The sequence below is a fragment of the Osmerus mordax genome, chromosome 26, assembly GCF_038355195.1.
Source record: "Osmerus mordax isolate fOsmMor3 chromosome 26, fOsmMor3.pri, whole genome shotgun sequence".
Lineage (NCBI taxonomy): Eukaryota > Metazoa > Chordata > Actinopteri > Osmeriformes > Osmeridae > Osmerus > Osmerus mordax.
In genome coordinates this window covers 782,807-795,839 of record NC_090075.1, presented here as the reverse complement: position 1 = coordinate 795,839, position 13,033 = coordinate 782,807, and the positions used below count along the sequence as shown (strand labels likewise).

Genomic DNA, 13,033 nt, shown 5'->3' with positions numbered 1-13,033 from the left:
GGGAGGGACTTAAAGGATTATGCTACGCTCTCACAAATGTGCGCATTTTACATTGATCTGTTTGGTGTCAACATAAATGACCTCTGACCTGCAGCACATGGTCCCTCGATTGACCCCAGATTAACTTGACCTGCAGTCCCACAAGGAAAAGCGGCTCGCAGAGTGTGAACCAGCAGCCCGCTGCAGGTGAGCCGCTGCAGGTGAGCCGCTGCAGGTGAGCCGCTGTGGTTGGTTATATCCTGCTCTGATTCACTCCAACACAAGTAATACCTGTTCCACAGAATACAGGACCTCTACAGCCTCCCCTACAACACACTCAGCTCTCCCCTAGTAACAAGGCACATACATGCACATGTGGAGTGAAAAAGAAGCTTCACTTCTATTAGGCTTTGACAGACTGTCAGAATGACTCTCCTCCACCCCTCCCTCCACTCTCATTTGCTTTTAATAGCATTGACATTGCTTTCTAACCTAAATCTTACTGTATTAATACCCATGACGACCCTGTAAACCTTTACTTTCCCATTTGGCTTAGCTTGGGCTTTTTGTTCTGTCTGTTTGTTTGTTTTGTATAAGTTACGAACCAAATCCAATTCAGTTTAATTCCAAACGGGCAACTGATTGAGAGTGTCCCTGAGTCCCAGCATGCAGTGCTTTCCTATTTGATTTGCATTTTGGTCTTAAAGAGTGCACATATGTTGTCTTTGGTTATACATTCACAAGAACTGAACATTTCCTGTTTGATTCTTAGGGTGCAGCTAAAAAGACTTGTGAAACATTTGAGCTTTTTATCCAGCGATTATTCCAGTATTCCAGCATCCCTGAACTTTGAGGAAGGAAGAAACATGCTTTTCAGGTACATCGTCTGCTGCATTCAAGTGAAAACTCGTAATCTGAATGGCGCTGAGTATTTTAGCAGGCAAACACTAGCTGTGATGGTGATTCCCAAGGTTCGCTCTCGAGAGAAGTGGTGGAACACAGTGTCATGCTGTCAGCATTAAATAACGAGTTATAATTGTCATGCATTCATCGCTGTCATCCAGGAAACAGATGCAGATCCTTCTAGTCCAGTGCTTTCGCTGATAGGCTTGAGACAAAAAAAGATGGATTAACACTGACCACATACTTCCCAACAACACAGCACTCTGAACCAGCGCCTGACAGTCAAGAACAGTTTCTTGTTCACGTTTGGTTGGTGGTTCTGCTGGTGTTCAAGAGTGGCGGTTCTGGCATTGCGAGGCCTTGAGAGCAAGCTGTTCTTCAGGAGGGAGGTGTAGGCAGGGAGTAGCGTCCAGGAGGAGAGAGAGAGCTTTAGCGTAACACTGCCGAAGGGGAGATAAGAGCTGTGAGGCCAGGTGGATGATTTGGGTCAGATGGTAATTGTAATCCTGGATCACAGGTATTTAATGACGGTATTTAATCCCAATAGGAGACCTAGTGACAAATGGGCTATGTGAGCAGGGGCACTGGTGGAACCTTCTCTCTAGACTTCTCAGCGCAATCAAGGAATGAGATGAGCGAGAAAGTCTAGATTAATCGGTTTATCCACCCACAAAGCAACATATTTTTATCACACCTACACTGTAAATGTGGTCCAGATTGTTGCTGTTCAGGCCTTCCCATGGGTTTAGCTGACACTCCTCTAAGACAGCACATTTACTCGATGCTCTGGTAGTAAGCGAACAGCCTGCGGCTATCTGTACTAAAACTGCACCCAGGAGTTTAACATTCTAATGTTTTACATAAAATGAGATACTGACAACTTATTCAACAGGCACATAGCATAATGTGTTCCAAGTACAGTATTCCTATTCTAACCTTTTCTTTCCATAGGCTAATTAAGTTCAGAAAGCAGACCCATGCCAAGTTAAAAGTCAAACTAACAATAGCTGCAGAATTACTCTGCAATGTCAGTGATTCCAGCTATAAAGGGCCATTTACATTCTCTTTTGAACCTGTAACACTTCAGTTATGTATTTAATATCCCATTATAGCTCACCCCAGTCCTTCTCTATCCCCCTTTCCTCTCCATTGTGCTTGGTAATGAGAACCCTTCCTAGTGGTATTGCACTTTTAAGAGGCTTTTAAATCAATTCATAGATGATAGACTTTTGAAAACCACCAGCCAACTTTTAATCTCTTTGAATACCAGTAAGAAAAAAAAACTGAGTTTAAAAGCACATTAGATTGTTCGATTTTGCAATTGTGACAAATGTACCACTAATGCTACCTGTTGCTTGAGTTCTAGGACAGTTTTTGCTTGAATATGTACGGATGTTTTTCCTGCCATTATGCAATCAAATCTATCAAGCATCTAGCAAACTGTGGTGATGCAGAACAGCTTGGGAATACGGTTTAAATATAAAACTAGGAAGAGCCTTTTAGACTAATCTCAGAAACATTGTAAATGCACGTGCAGCTAAATCCACATAATGCTGTTCGTGGAAACAATCAGTCACTGATAATTGTGTTCTAATCGCGTACACACAAACATCTCTAAACTAAAATACTGAGAAATTAACTGTTCCATTTTCCTAGCAGAAATATCTAACATTCTTGCAGCTGTATCGTGGAACATACAGTTCACATAGTCAAGTTGTAACATTCTGTGATAATAGTCCATTAACTATTCCTTTTATGTTAAGTAGGATTGTGCAGACTGACCACATAGCAGTTGTGAAAGGCATTACTGAAGTATACTGGCATGGCGTAGGACGTATTAGAGCGGTAAGCTATATCAAAAGATTTCAGCTTTCTAAAACCTGTTAACCCCCGCTGTGAGTCTTCCACACACATATTTTAGATTTGAGATATTTTACATATTATTGAATTTATGCGTAATCTGTATTTTTTTCCTCATGAAAAAGATTCAAAGCCAACAGTGATCGGATTTGGCTCCCAAATCATGGCTTAAACGCACCAGAATATAGCACATATATCTTTCTCTCTCTAGTGTTGACACAAGGATGAGACTCTGACCTGGTTGAGTGTTATGAAAAATAAAATAAATTTCTTCAGCTTGCACGTAGCATTTCTCAGACTTTTTCTAATTCTAATGAATTAAAAAAAATATATAACTGCAAAGTAACCAATCACACCGATCAATACAAATGTAATCCAGCATTCTTCCCCTCCCTGCTGGTTTTTGCTCCAGGCATGTTTTGGTAGGTCAATATTGGCTTTGTGTTTTGCCAACAACACACATGACTATATGAACAGGCCTTAGTGGACAGGCAGCTGGCAGGCAATGATGGGCATGTGCATGCATCCATTTCTTTTTGCGTTCCATTAGCAGCAAGATGTTGCCTAATCTGAGATTAATCAGTTTGTGAACTCTGATCCCCAACCACTGAGAGGTATGGCATGGTTAATTCTACTTCTTGATATAATGCCATAAAGCTGTCTTGAACGACTAAAATCATCCAGTATTTCAAGAGAACAAAAATATACTTCAAGAGATATAATCATTAATGTGAAAGCTATTAAATCTCTGACATATTTGACGCTTGGCATGTTATGTTCCCTTTAAAAGCCTCAGCACCTGAACTACCCTTCCTACCCTGGGGGGTCAGTCTTGCTGTTCCAGCCTCACCTGAGCTAACCTCGCAGACATATAGGAACGCACGGTGCATTAGGTCAGATTAACTCCTCCAGTTGGAGGGATCCTGAGAGCCTACGATTACTAATGAATATAGGGTCTGGATGTCTAAGAGGGGAATATCTACTGATTCGATACAGAGCATGGACCAATAGAGACGGCTCGTCACGCAGCCTGCCCATGCTTGGCTTCTCCCTGGCCCACTAAAGAGGCAGCTAGAAAAGGTTCTGTCTGCATGTTGGTTATAGGGTTAGGAGTAATCTCTCAATGCTAATGAGTCCACAACAGAGAACATTATTTATAATGAATAAGTCAGAAGAGGACTGCATATCCTCTATGACACTAACATCCCCTCGTAGCACAGTATGGACCAGCCTGTCCTGCCTCAACACAGATACATATATCATCCTTTGGAGCTTTATCTATTTTGGTAACAATTAACCCTGGGTGTTTGTTTCCGAAGACCACAGTGAATGAAACTTGCAGCTGCTTGTGTTTACACTTCAGAGCAGGGAAAGGTTACCCTGTTTCCCATCTCTTTACTCTGAATAACCCTCTGATACTCTGCTCAGAGTGAAGGTGCTTAGACGCTTGGCTGTACACCAATCAACAACCAGACACCAACAGAAACCAATCAAACCTTTAAAGGGATTCTCTTATTAAGGAAGTTAATCGGCGAGTATTACACACTCAGATTTGGCTTCTAATTGCTCCGGTTAATCATGAGTTTAGGTTCCGATGTTGACAAGCAATTCATTTGGAAGTCAGTAAAAACATCTAATGTCACCCAATATGGCACTGCTAAAAACATTTTACAATTACGGACAGTGGAAAGTGAGACCAGATTAAACCTCCCATTTTAAGACACTACAAGAGACCAATCTGGTAACCATGACAGTCGACCATGGGTTGACAGGAATATTCGTATTCTTATAAATTCCATTCTGCGCCATTTTATGATGTTTGTGATGTAAACACAAGAGAGTGCGTCCCCAAAACAGGGATTCAAGTTGATGGTAGAAAAAGGTTTGAAAAAAAGATAGATAGAAGTTTATAAACAATGACCCAGCTGTGGAAAGTGTTAGGGTTTAGAAATAGGTCGTAGTAGAGCCATGTGATAACATTTGCACTGAACTAATTACAATTCTGTTACACATAAAAATGTTGGCAATATTTCAGCAACTGATAAAACCAGCGAAAAAAGGAAGAAGCGAAGGCTGCTGGGGGTGCAAACAGGATGGCTCGCCTCCAGGGACCAAACACTGTCTGTGGGTCTTGTGTAACATCAAGCTAAAGGTAATTAGATTATAACACCATACTATCATTAAAGTCGGCAACATCTTCCCTTGAAGCTGTGTTAAATCCTATTACATTTACCTATCCCCTCTACTTTCTCTGTGGGATGGAAATGTGTGTCAGGAAATGTTTGAAGTGTCAAACTTATAGCAAAGAGAAGGTCAGAGGTGTTGCAGATTAGGCCTTTTCGCTAGGCTGTGTCCACAACACACTCCACACAAACATCCTGCGCTGGGAACAGGGAGACAGAAAGTACATCAGGTGCCAAAGAAACATCACGTAAAACACACTAAAGGAAGCAGATACGGTTAGAGGCCCTGGATGCAATGGAGGATGGCATTGATAGTCTCTTAGAAGGCTCTATCCACTAACTATTAACCAGCCAAAAATAGAGAAGTGTTCCTTCACATGAAGATGGATTATGGACAGACAGTCTCACCACCCACACAGTCACAACAACAGGAGTAAACAGACCAAATGTTTTTAATCTATTCATGTTTTTAACACTATATGGTTGTACTATTATTACAATATGATCTTTCAGCACGTTTTTCTCCTTGATGTGATGTTCAAGAGAGCAGCTAACTTAACCCTCGTGCTGCCTTCGGGTCACATGACTCAAAGGTTCATAACGAACCATCGTTGTGTTTACTCAATTTTACCCAATACAAAAAAAAATACAAAATAAATTCTTTTAACCTTCGCAATGTGGGGGGTCTGAGACAGCCCAACGGTTAAAAGAAAATGCTTCACTTTGTTTTTGTATGCGGTAAAGTTGTCGCAATACGACGGTGGGTCACAATGACTGATGGGTCAGAATGACCCGAAGATAACACAAGGGTTAAAAGTGCTCTGCTTAAGGTATAGAGCAAAAGAAAATGACAAGTGATGCCAAAAACCTTTTCAAGAAGAAACGTATATTAAATGAGACAAGAGTTCAAATCTCCACTCTGAATAGGATGTTGAATACCAGAAAAGACAGATAGTAGGTAAGATATCAACCAACAGCATCTCTAATGCTACGGTTTGAATGTCTAGAAATCTACAGGAACTGACAGGATCATATTGACAGCATAGAATCTTATCAAGCAGTCATTCAAACACTCCGATCATCCGAGAGATCTGTTCTCTGTCCTAAACATATGTTGTGTCCCCAGCTCTTGGGCAGTCCTTTCCCATATCACCACTTCTAAAAGGCATCAAATGAGATATATCCTTAAATATATAACCCCCCATGTCAGCAACCCACAAATTAAGAATCACAAGATTAATACCCTTCTCTTTTTTGTTAAAGACATATTTGAGCCATAACTATCGAGGCCTTAAAGCATAAAAGGGTGTGCTCTTTAACGTCTAACATATCTACAAATGAAATGATAGCACCAAAAAGCACAGAACATGTTCTGCCCAGAGCCAAGCTCCACACCCATCCTCACCGTGCTGAATCGCCACCCCTGCTGAACACTCTAAAGACCTAACCAGACATTACAGTGGCACAGCACGATACTCACAGCATCTTGATTCTCTTTAGAAAACAGGAGCAAGTCTCACTGAATGTCAGTTTACGGTTAGGGTTCCTTTTATTCACAGTCAGCCTTGTGCCGCTAAAATGACTCACATCACCTCCTCCACCCTCGTTCAGTCACCATGAGGAGATAAACATTTCCAAATATGGAGAAGAAATTGAGAAAGATTTCAGGGCTATATCAATTCGGCTTGCTTTTAGGGACTGGAATGCCACATTTTTGAACACAGTCTCATACAACGCTGTGGTGCATGCCTCCTAATAATAACCATGATTGAAGAGAACTTTTAATGATGGAGTTGAGTTCGATCTGACCTAAGATGGATAATACTGTACGCTTGGCTGAAACTCCAAGGATTATAGAGGGAAGGCAGAATGGGCAGGGCATGTTATGGAGGGAAGGCAGAATGGGCAGGGCATGTTATGGAGGGAAGGCAGAATGGGCAGGGCATGTTATGGAGGGAAGGCAGAATGGGCAGGGCATGTTTCAACACCAGACACAGATGCTGTTATTTGTTTCTTCAGATTAAGCAGCGTTGTATAACACAGCCTGTCTCCAGAGACTAGTAAAGTATGGAAGCTGCAAATCATCAGTCATTAATCAAGTCAGAAGCGTCAATTAACAGCTCCTCCTCGACAGGTAGCCATGACACCGAACTCAGTCCTCAGTCTCCGCTGCAGTCAGACACTGTGCGTATGTTATGCTAGTCTGTAACATACAGCTAGGTTATTTTCAACTACAAACTCAGATCCAGTATAGGAAACGTGTGTTATTGGCACTAAGGTGTGGACCGATTCAATCATCCAAGCATTATAGAGTCTCAATTGATCATGGAAATCGATACCAGGGGTCTGGTTCTTACAGTATGAGGCTGTGTTACAAGCCTACCTTCTCTCCCTACGGGTGCACTGGCCTGGCAGCGGATGAGTCCTCAGGTTGCTGCCTACCCCAGGCGGATGAGTCCTCAGGTCGATGAGAAAGCACCTCGCCGTCCACTATCTGAAGAAAGAGGAAAATACAACATATGTTTTGTAATAATGAGTGCTGCTTCCATACCGAGGGTCCTAGTTAACCAGGACTGAAGGCATCCAGGATAGTAATCCTAGTGGTTTATGTGTACGCCTTTCAATTCTGCTACACTACAAACTGAATGATATAATGAGCCTTCACCCGATCCCTGTGTTGGACAGCGGAGAACAGGTGCAGCTCAACATCTTGAACTCCGCGTAGGAGCTAGCGGGAAGAAGAAATTACCTCAGAATACACCTGCGTTGCATCAGCAGTAGTAAAGGCGCACTGTTATTCACATATCAGACCATTAAGTGTGATCATATATTGAATCATAAACATCTCGGCCTTTTCAACATTTACCATGATGTGTTTTTAGTGTTTTTCTGTCTTATATTATATACACTGTCTATACACACATGCCTGTACATACTTATCTAAACAGTACTAGATTATCTGTAGTTCAGTTCACTACAGAGGGAGCTATGAGGGCTGCTGTATCTGAACTGAGTCGAGGTAGCCTGGCAAGGTCCTTTTCCTGCCAGCAACACACTCATTAAAACATCCCATTAAACACTTACAGTAGAACAGCTTGAGTCGACCTACCAGGGGGGCAACCTAGATGCAGCTCTGGGACTCAACTTTAAACTTGAACATCGTCAAGGCTGTCAAATGTGTCCTTTTTTAGCTGGAAATTTTTTAAGACAGTTCCGTTTAATGTTGCCTGAGTCAAAATATGTGTGGATGACACAGATATATTCAGTTTGATGATTGAGCTCCCGGGGGAGTTTGAAGTTATGGATTTGAAATTCATATCAAAGTTGATGTGAATCTTTTCAGCACGAAAGACTCCCTGCATGTTAGCAAACTATATTGACTTTGGAGTTGAACAATAGGCCTCTATACTGTCTAGACTGGTTGCCTTGCCTTTCTAAAGCTTGAATAATGTAGTGTGACATTAGTGAACAATAAAGTACTTTATTTATCAATCTCAGGATATCTACCTGCATACTTTCAAATTCTGTATGTCTAAAATAGATGGTCGAATATGGAGTTATTGTCTAGTTCACTTATTATAAACTATTCAGGCCCACTGTACAGTGAACATACTTTATCTATGCTGGTTAATCATAACCCAAAGCTGAACACGATGGCCGCTTTGATAAGCAGATTGGCTAGAATGTGTTGCGGGTAAGGTCTGACGACATTTGAGTCACTTTTGAAACGCCGTTTACATTAAACGTGTATACATGTGTATGTAGCTCTTGCTAACAAGAAAGCTAGGCGGCTACGTTGCTCCTCAAGCGCTCAGAGCATCTCTTCCGCATACCAAAGTCAGAGAAGCAGTCTCTGCCCCTCCTGGGTGTTGTGGGCTAAAAACACAAACCGCATTTAGGCTTCGTTAGCGAGCAGGCTATGTAACTCAGAGTAGAGAGCTCTCAAGTTCATACAAATCTCGTTAAACAAACACAACTGTCTTTAGTGTAATGTAAGATCTAGGTGTCAGTTAGGCTAATAATGCCGGTTTGTGTAGCTAGCGAACGAGATGACAACCCCCTTTTAGAGAGCCCACGCCCTCCAACTGAACTACGGATAGCTAGGGCTAGCTACAGTACACTCTGAGCTAACTAGCCAGCTAGCTAATCATCTCAAAGAGAACAAGAAGCAACAAACAAGTGTCAAAACAACTCTAACTGTACATACAGACGAAGCTACAAACACTGCCGTCTTTACACTAAGACCATATGGTTCTGCAACAAAGGAATAGTTTCAAAGTCCCTTACCTCGCTCTCTCTAGGAATATAGCTAGCTAGAGTTTCAATTCCCACACAAAAGTCTAGCAAACTTCTTTTTCACAATTCTAGACCAGACTGGGACAGCAGCAGCCGCTGACGTCACAGCTCCAAATTCCAGCCGACTCGCTGAGAACAGATATTTGCCCATGTAAGGCAAGGGTATAGGGCTATTACACTCTCTTCCTCCTCTCCTGTGTGTCTGTTGTCGTGCAAACACTGTTTTGTCTCGAGGTAATCATGAGAATGATTAGGAAAGACATTTACAGCCTGGAACAGGCCAATAATGTATGCAAACTGAAAGTAGCCTATATATTGATAGCCATGGCCATAACTTTGCTGAATGAAATGCCATCATTACTTATTTCAATTTTTTTCAACGTCTCCATAGGATAACACAGTGAAAGAGGAAAGGGGTATTGATACCGGGCTTCTTCAGATAGGCTGCGCTGTCTAGACTGAACAACAATCAGATAAGTGATGTTTGCCCATGATAGGCTCTGTCAGGCCTATTCTAACCCCGCCAACTACCAACAATGATAGTTCCTTCCACATCCACAATGATTTTTACAATGCAAAGCAGACTGTTTGCATGTTCCTGATTGAATGCAAATGATGCTAACTCTATGCCACATTTTCACTGCTTGCTTTTAACAGATCCTTTCTTATCTTCTTGTTTGTGTTTCATCAAATTCGTTTTGATAAAAGACTTTCTGTAGACGTACCCTAACCTCCACGGTTGTGTTTTCATATAAACAGAAAGAGATTTGGATGGAAGCGTGGTGCAAGTTTAACTGGTTTCTGGCCGTGACACAGTGGTGAATTTCTCATCTTTGTCACAAATGTTCTTGTCTGTTTGACGATCAGTGTGGTGAAACAGGAACTGAGGAATGGCTCTTAAACAACCAGCAACTAAAAGCTGTGAAGGAACAGAAAGGATAAGAACGTCAAAAGGTTACACATCCCTGACCTGTATCCCCACACCAGAACTATGCCCTCCAACCAGGTCACTTCAGCAACAGTCACAACGATTCAGGAGCTGAACATTGTACCCCTTTGAATATCGTTCACTAATTCCTTTCCTCGGCCTGATAGGTGACTGAAGCACACCTTGTTCTTCAAGCAATGTTTGTGCATGAAAACCCTTCGGAGACCTGATTATACTTTTGTGCTTCCAGCAGTTTGTAAACTAGGCCTACTTTACCACGCACGAAGAAGTCATGAAAACACACCATTCACAGATCTAACGTGCTGATAGACCAAACGATTGCTGCTATTTATTATATTTTCTTCTGTCTCCAGCCCTGGATCCCTCATATCTGGGTCTCAGGGCAACAGTGAAAAGGTAATCTCATTTGTAATGTGTGACAGCTTATTTGCAGGTCTGCCTGCCTGCAATTTTCTAATGAGCCCGCAAGTGCCTCTTCTCCGTCTCTCAAAGCTGATTTCAAAAAGACACCCCGAAACAATTCACAAAACAATTACCACTGCGCATGCATTAAACCCCTATTCCTGTTATAAATCAAGTTCCAATTATCATGCTCAGATTAGAGGGAATCAGACTGTGATCAGGATGAACTGGGGCTGAAATTGACTGATGTTTAGAACCCTCCTGTATGTTTGGTAAGAAGAATCAGACAAGTCTCTCACCACAGTGCAAACCCCTGAAAAGACTGACAGGTTCCTGTTCTGTCAGGTATATTAGCTACATTTCACAACCCTGAACCACCCTGTCGTCCACTGAATTATGTGGAACTAAAGAACGGTAAAAACTGAAAGGGGTCACAAAAATAAACGTTTTATGACTTTGGTCTGTGTGACAGCGGCTTTTGCCATGAAGCATCTGATTTCCTGTTTTCTACAGTGGGTGTGATGCATGTTGCCCTTCCCGTACCGCTTCCTCTGAAACATCAACCTCATGCAGCATGCCAGAGAGAGAACGAGCAGCTGCAGATTGATAAAAGAATGAAATAACATGTCAGACTTCTAGATGCAAAGCCGTATCCAGCGAGCACGTTATACCTATATATAGCAGAGAGCAGTCAAATCAACCAGATAAATCAGTTTGGCATAGCATTTTTTTTCTCCATCAATTAGAATTCATGTCTAAACAGGAATTTCAGGTTTCTCATGTATATTTTATGATGTCAAAGAGCCGGGATGTTTCAGGTAACCTCAACTGATAGACATGCTTGCCTATAACATATTTAACTTTAAATTATGCAGCCAGTCCAATGATCTTCCACCTTTCTGCAGTCATTCTTTTATATTTGGAATCTGAATGACTAGAACCATGACATTTTGATGAAAATAAGAACTGTCACTGAACGTAGTCTACTTACAGTAGCTACAGTTTAACGTAGCGACCCAGAGTGTGGCAATCACTGGTGCAGTTCCGATTGTTTCTATTCCGGTGACTTAGCGCATCTATGGAAGTGTGTGCCAGTCAGAGAAAGGACAGGTGATCCAGAAACACAAACCACAGAGGAACAACAAAAGTAGAAGACAAGCTGAGGCACACTACAAAAACCATGTCTTGGAGCAACTAATCAAACAACTCCCGATCTAGATCTAGACCTCTGATTAGACTAATGAATTCTAATTCTAATGTTTCACAATGTAAATATTCATTAATATGGCGGAAGGAGACAATCCGCGCCTGCAGCAGTGGTTATGCGTTCTCTACAGGAATCAGAGATGATCTGTACTAATGCGCTTCATCAACCTGTGAGGAGTTGATCTACTTTTGCTTTTGTGTCGCGAAATCAATTTTAGGGGATGATAATGTCCCTTAGTTCTCGTTCAGACGTTGATATGCGGTGGGGGTTTCTGTTTTTTCACTGCACAACAAAATGCAGAAAGCAAACTACAAAATGTCTCAAACACATGTGATTTCCTAGGAACAGGCCGCAGTGTAGGCCTACCGAGAGATAACACAGGCTGGCACGTGCCCCATGCAAACGTGGTGTGTGAGGAATCAAATCCAAGGATCCCTAGAGTGATATTGATTGTGTAGTGGTTTACTTGGCTAATAGTTAAAGGTAGCTGAGCTGTTTTTGGCTCGAAGCATGCTGATGTTAGCAGCACTCAGGGTGAGAAATGGAAATTGACCATTACAAGCTTTCAGAGCTTCCAGTCTTAAGCTATGGTTGCGCCGCACTGTACAGGATTTTCTCTATGGCCCGTTGCCAGTCACAAAGTGTGTTTTTCTATGGTGGAATCCCACCACACGGTGGCATGCAGTGAGAAAACATCCAGTTATTTCGCAATCCAGCATTCCAAGAATTCCGTCCTTAAAAGGGAGGATGATTCAAATTCCGACAACCGTTAAGTAAACCTTCAACCAAGGTCATTGACGTTGCTGACCAGTAAGTGTGAAGAGCGGCGCTCAGAAGGTTACAGGTGACAGGGTGAGAAAGACGGCCAGGGAATAGCATACACAGCTCTGACTACACATCTGGGTCATGCAAGGAAACCCACATAGACTCTGTAAACCTGATCTCTGATACAATGTGTTCACAGTTCCTCTAATCCAGTCACTGTGTTGCTCTTTCTCTTGGAGACACCCGCAGCCCTCCAGGGGAGCGGTCCACCGAGAACAACATGATACACGGCAGCGAAAGTCACAAAGGTTTTGAGTGGCCAAAAGCTTTCTCACAGTGAAATGATTTGGCTCACTCCTACCACGTTTCTGTGGAGCCGTTTGTCTCTCAAAGAAAATCCTTGACAGGTAGTCAATTGCAAAATGTGTCAGCAAATTTCCGAGTTGTAGACAAATAAGGAATTGTGTTTTTAACATAATTCATCCACAG

The 13,033-nt window shown here is 42.1% G+C and overlaps 1 protein-coding gene across 1 annotated transcript in view; it reads right to left on the bottom strand.

Moving 5' to 3' along the window:
* The window catches only part of lpp (LIM domain containing preferred translocation partner in lipoma), a gene marked incomplete at its 3' end in the record, with an annotated part of 68,520 nt that extends 59,230 nt beyond the window's left edge, over positions 1-9,290 (bottom strand). The window contains 2 exon segments of the mRNA XM_067229797.1: positions 7,309-7,419; positions 9,213-9,290.
* Positions 9,291-13,033: the final 3,743 nt, after the last annotated feature.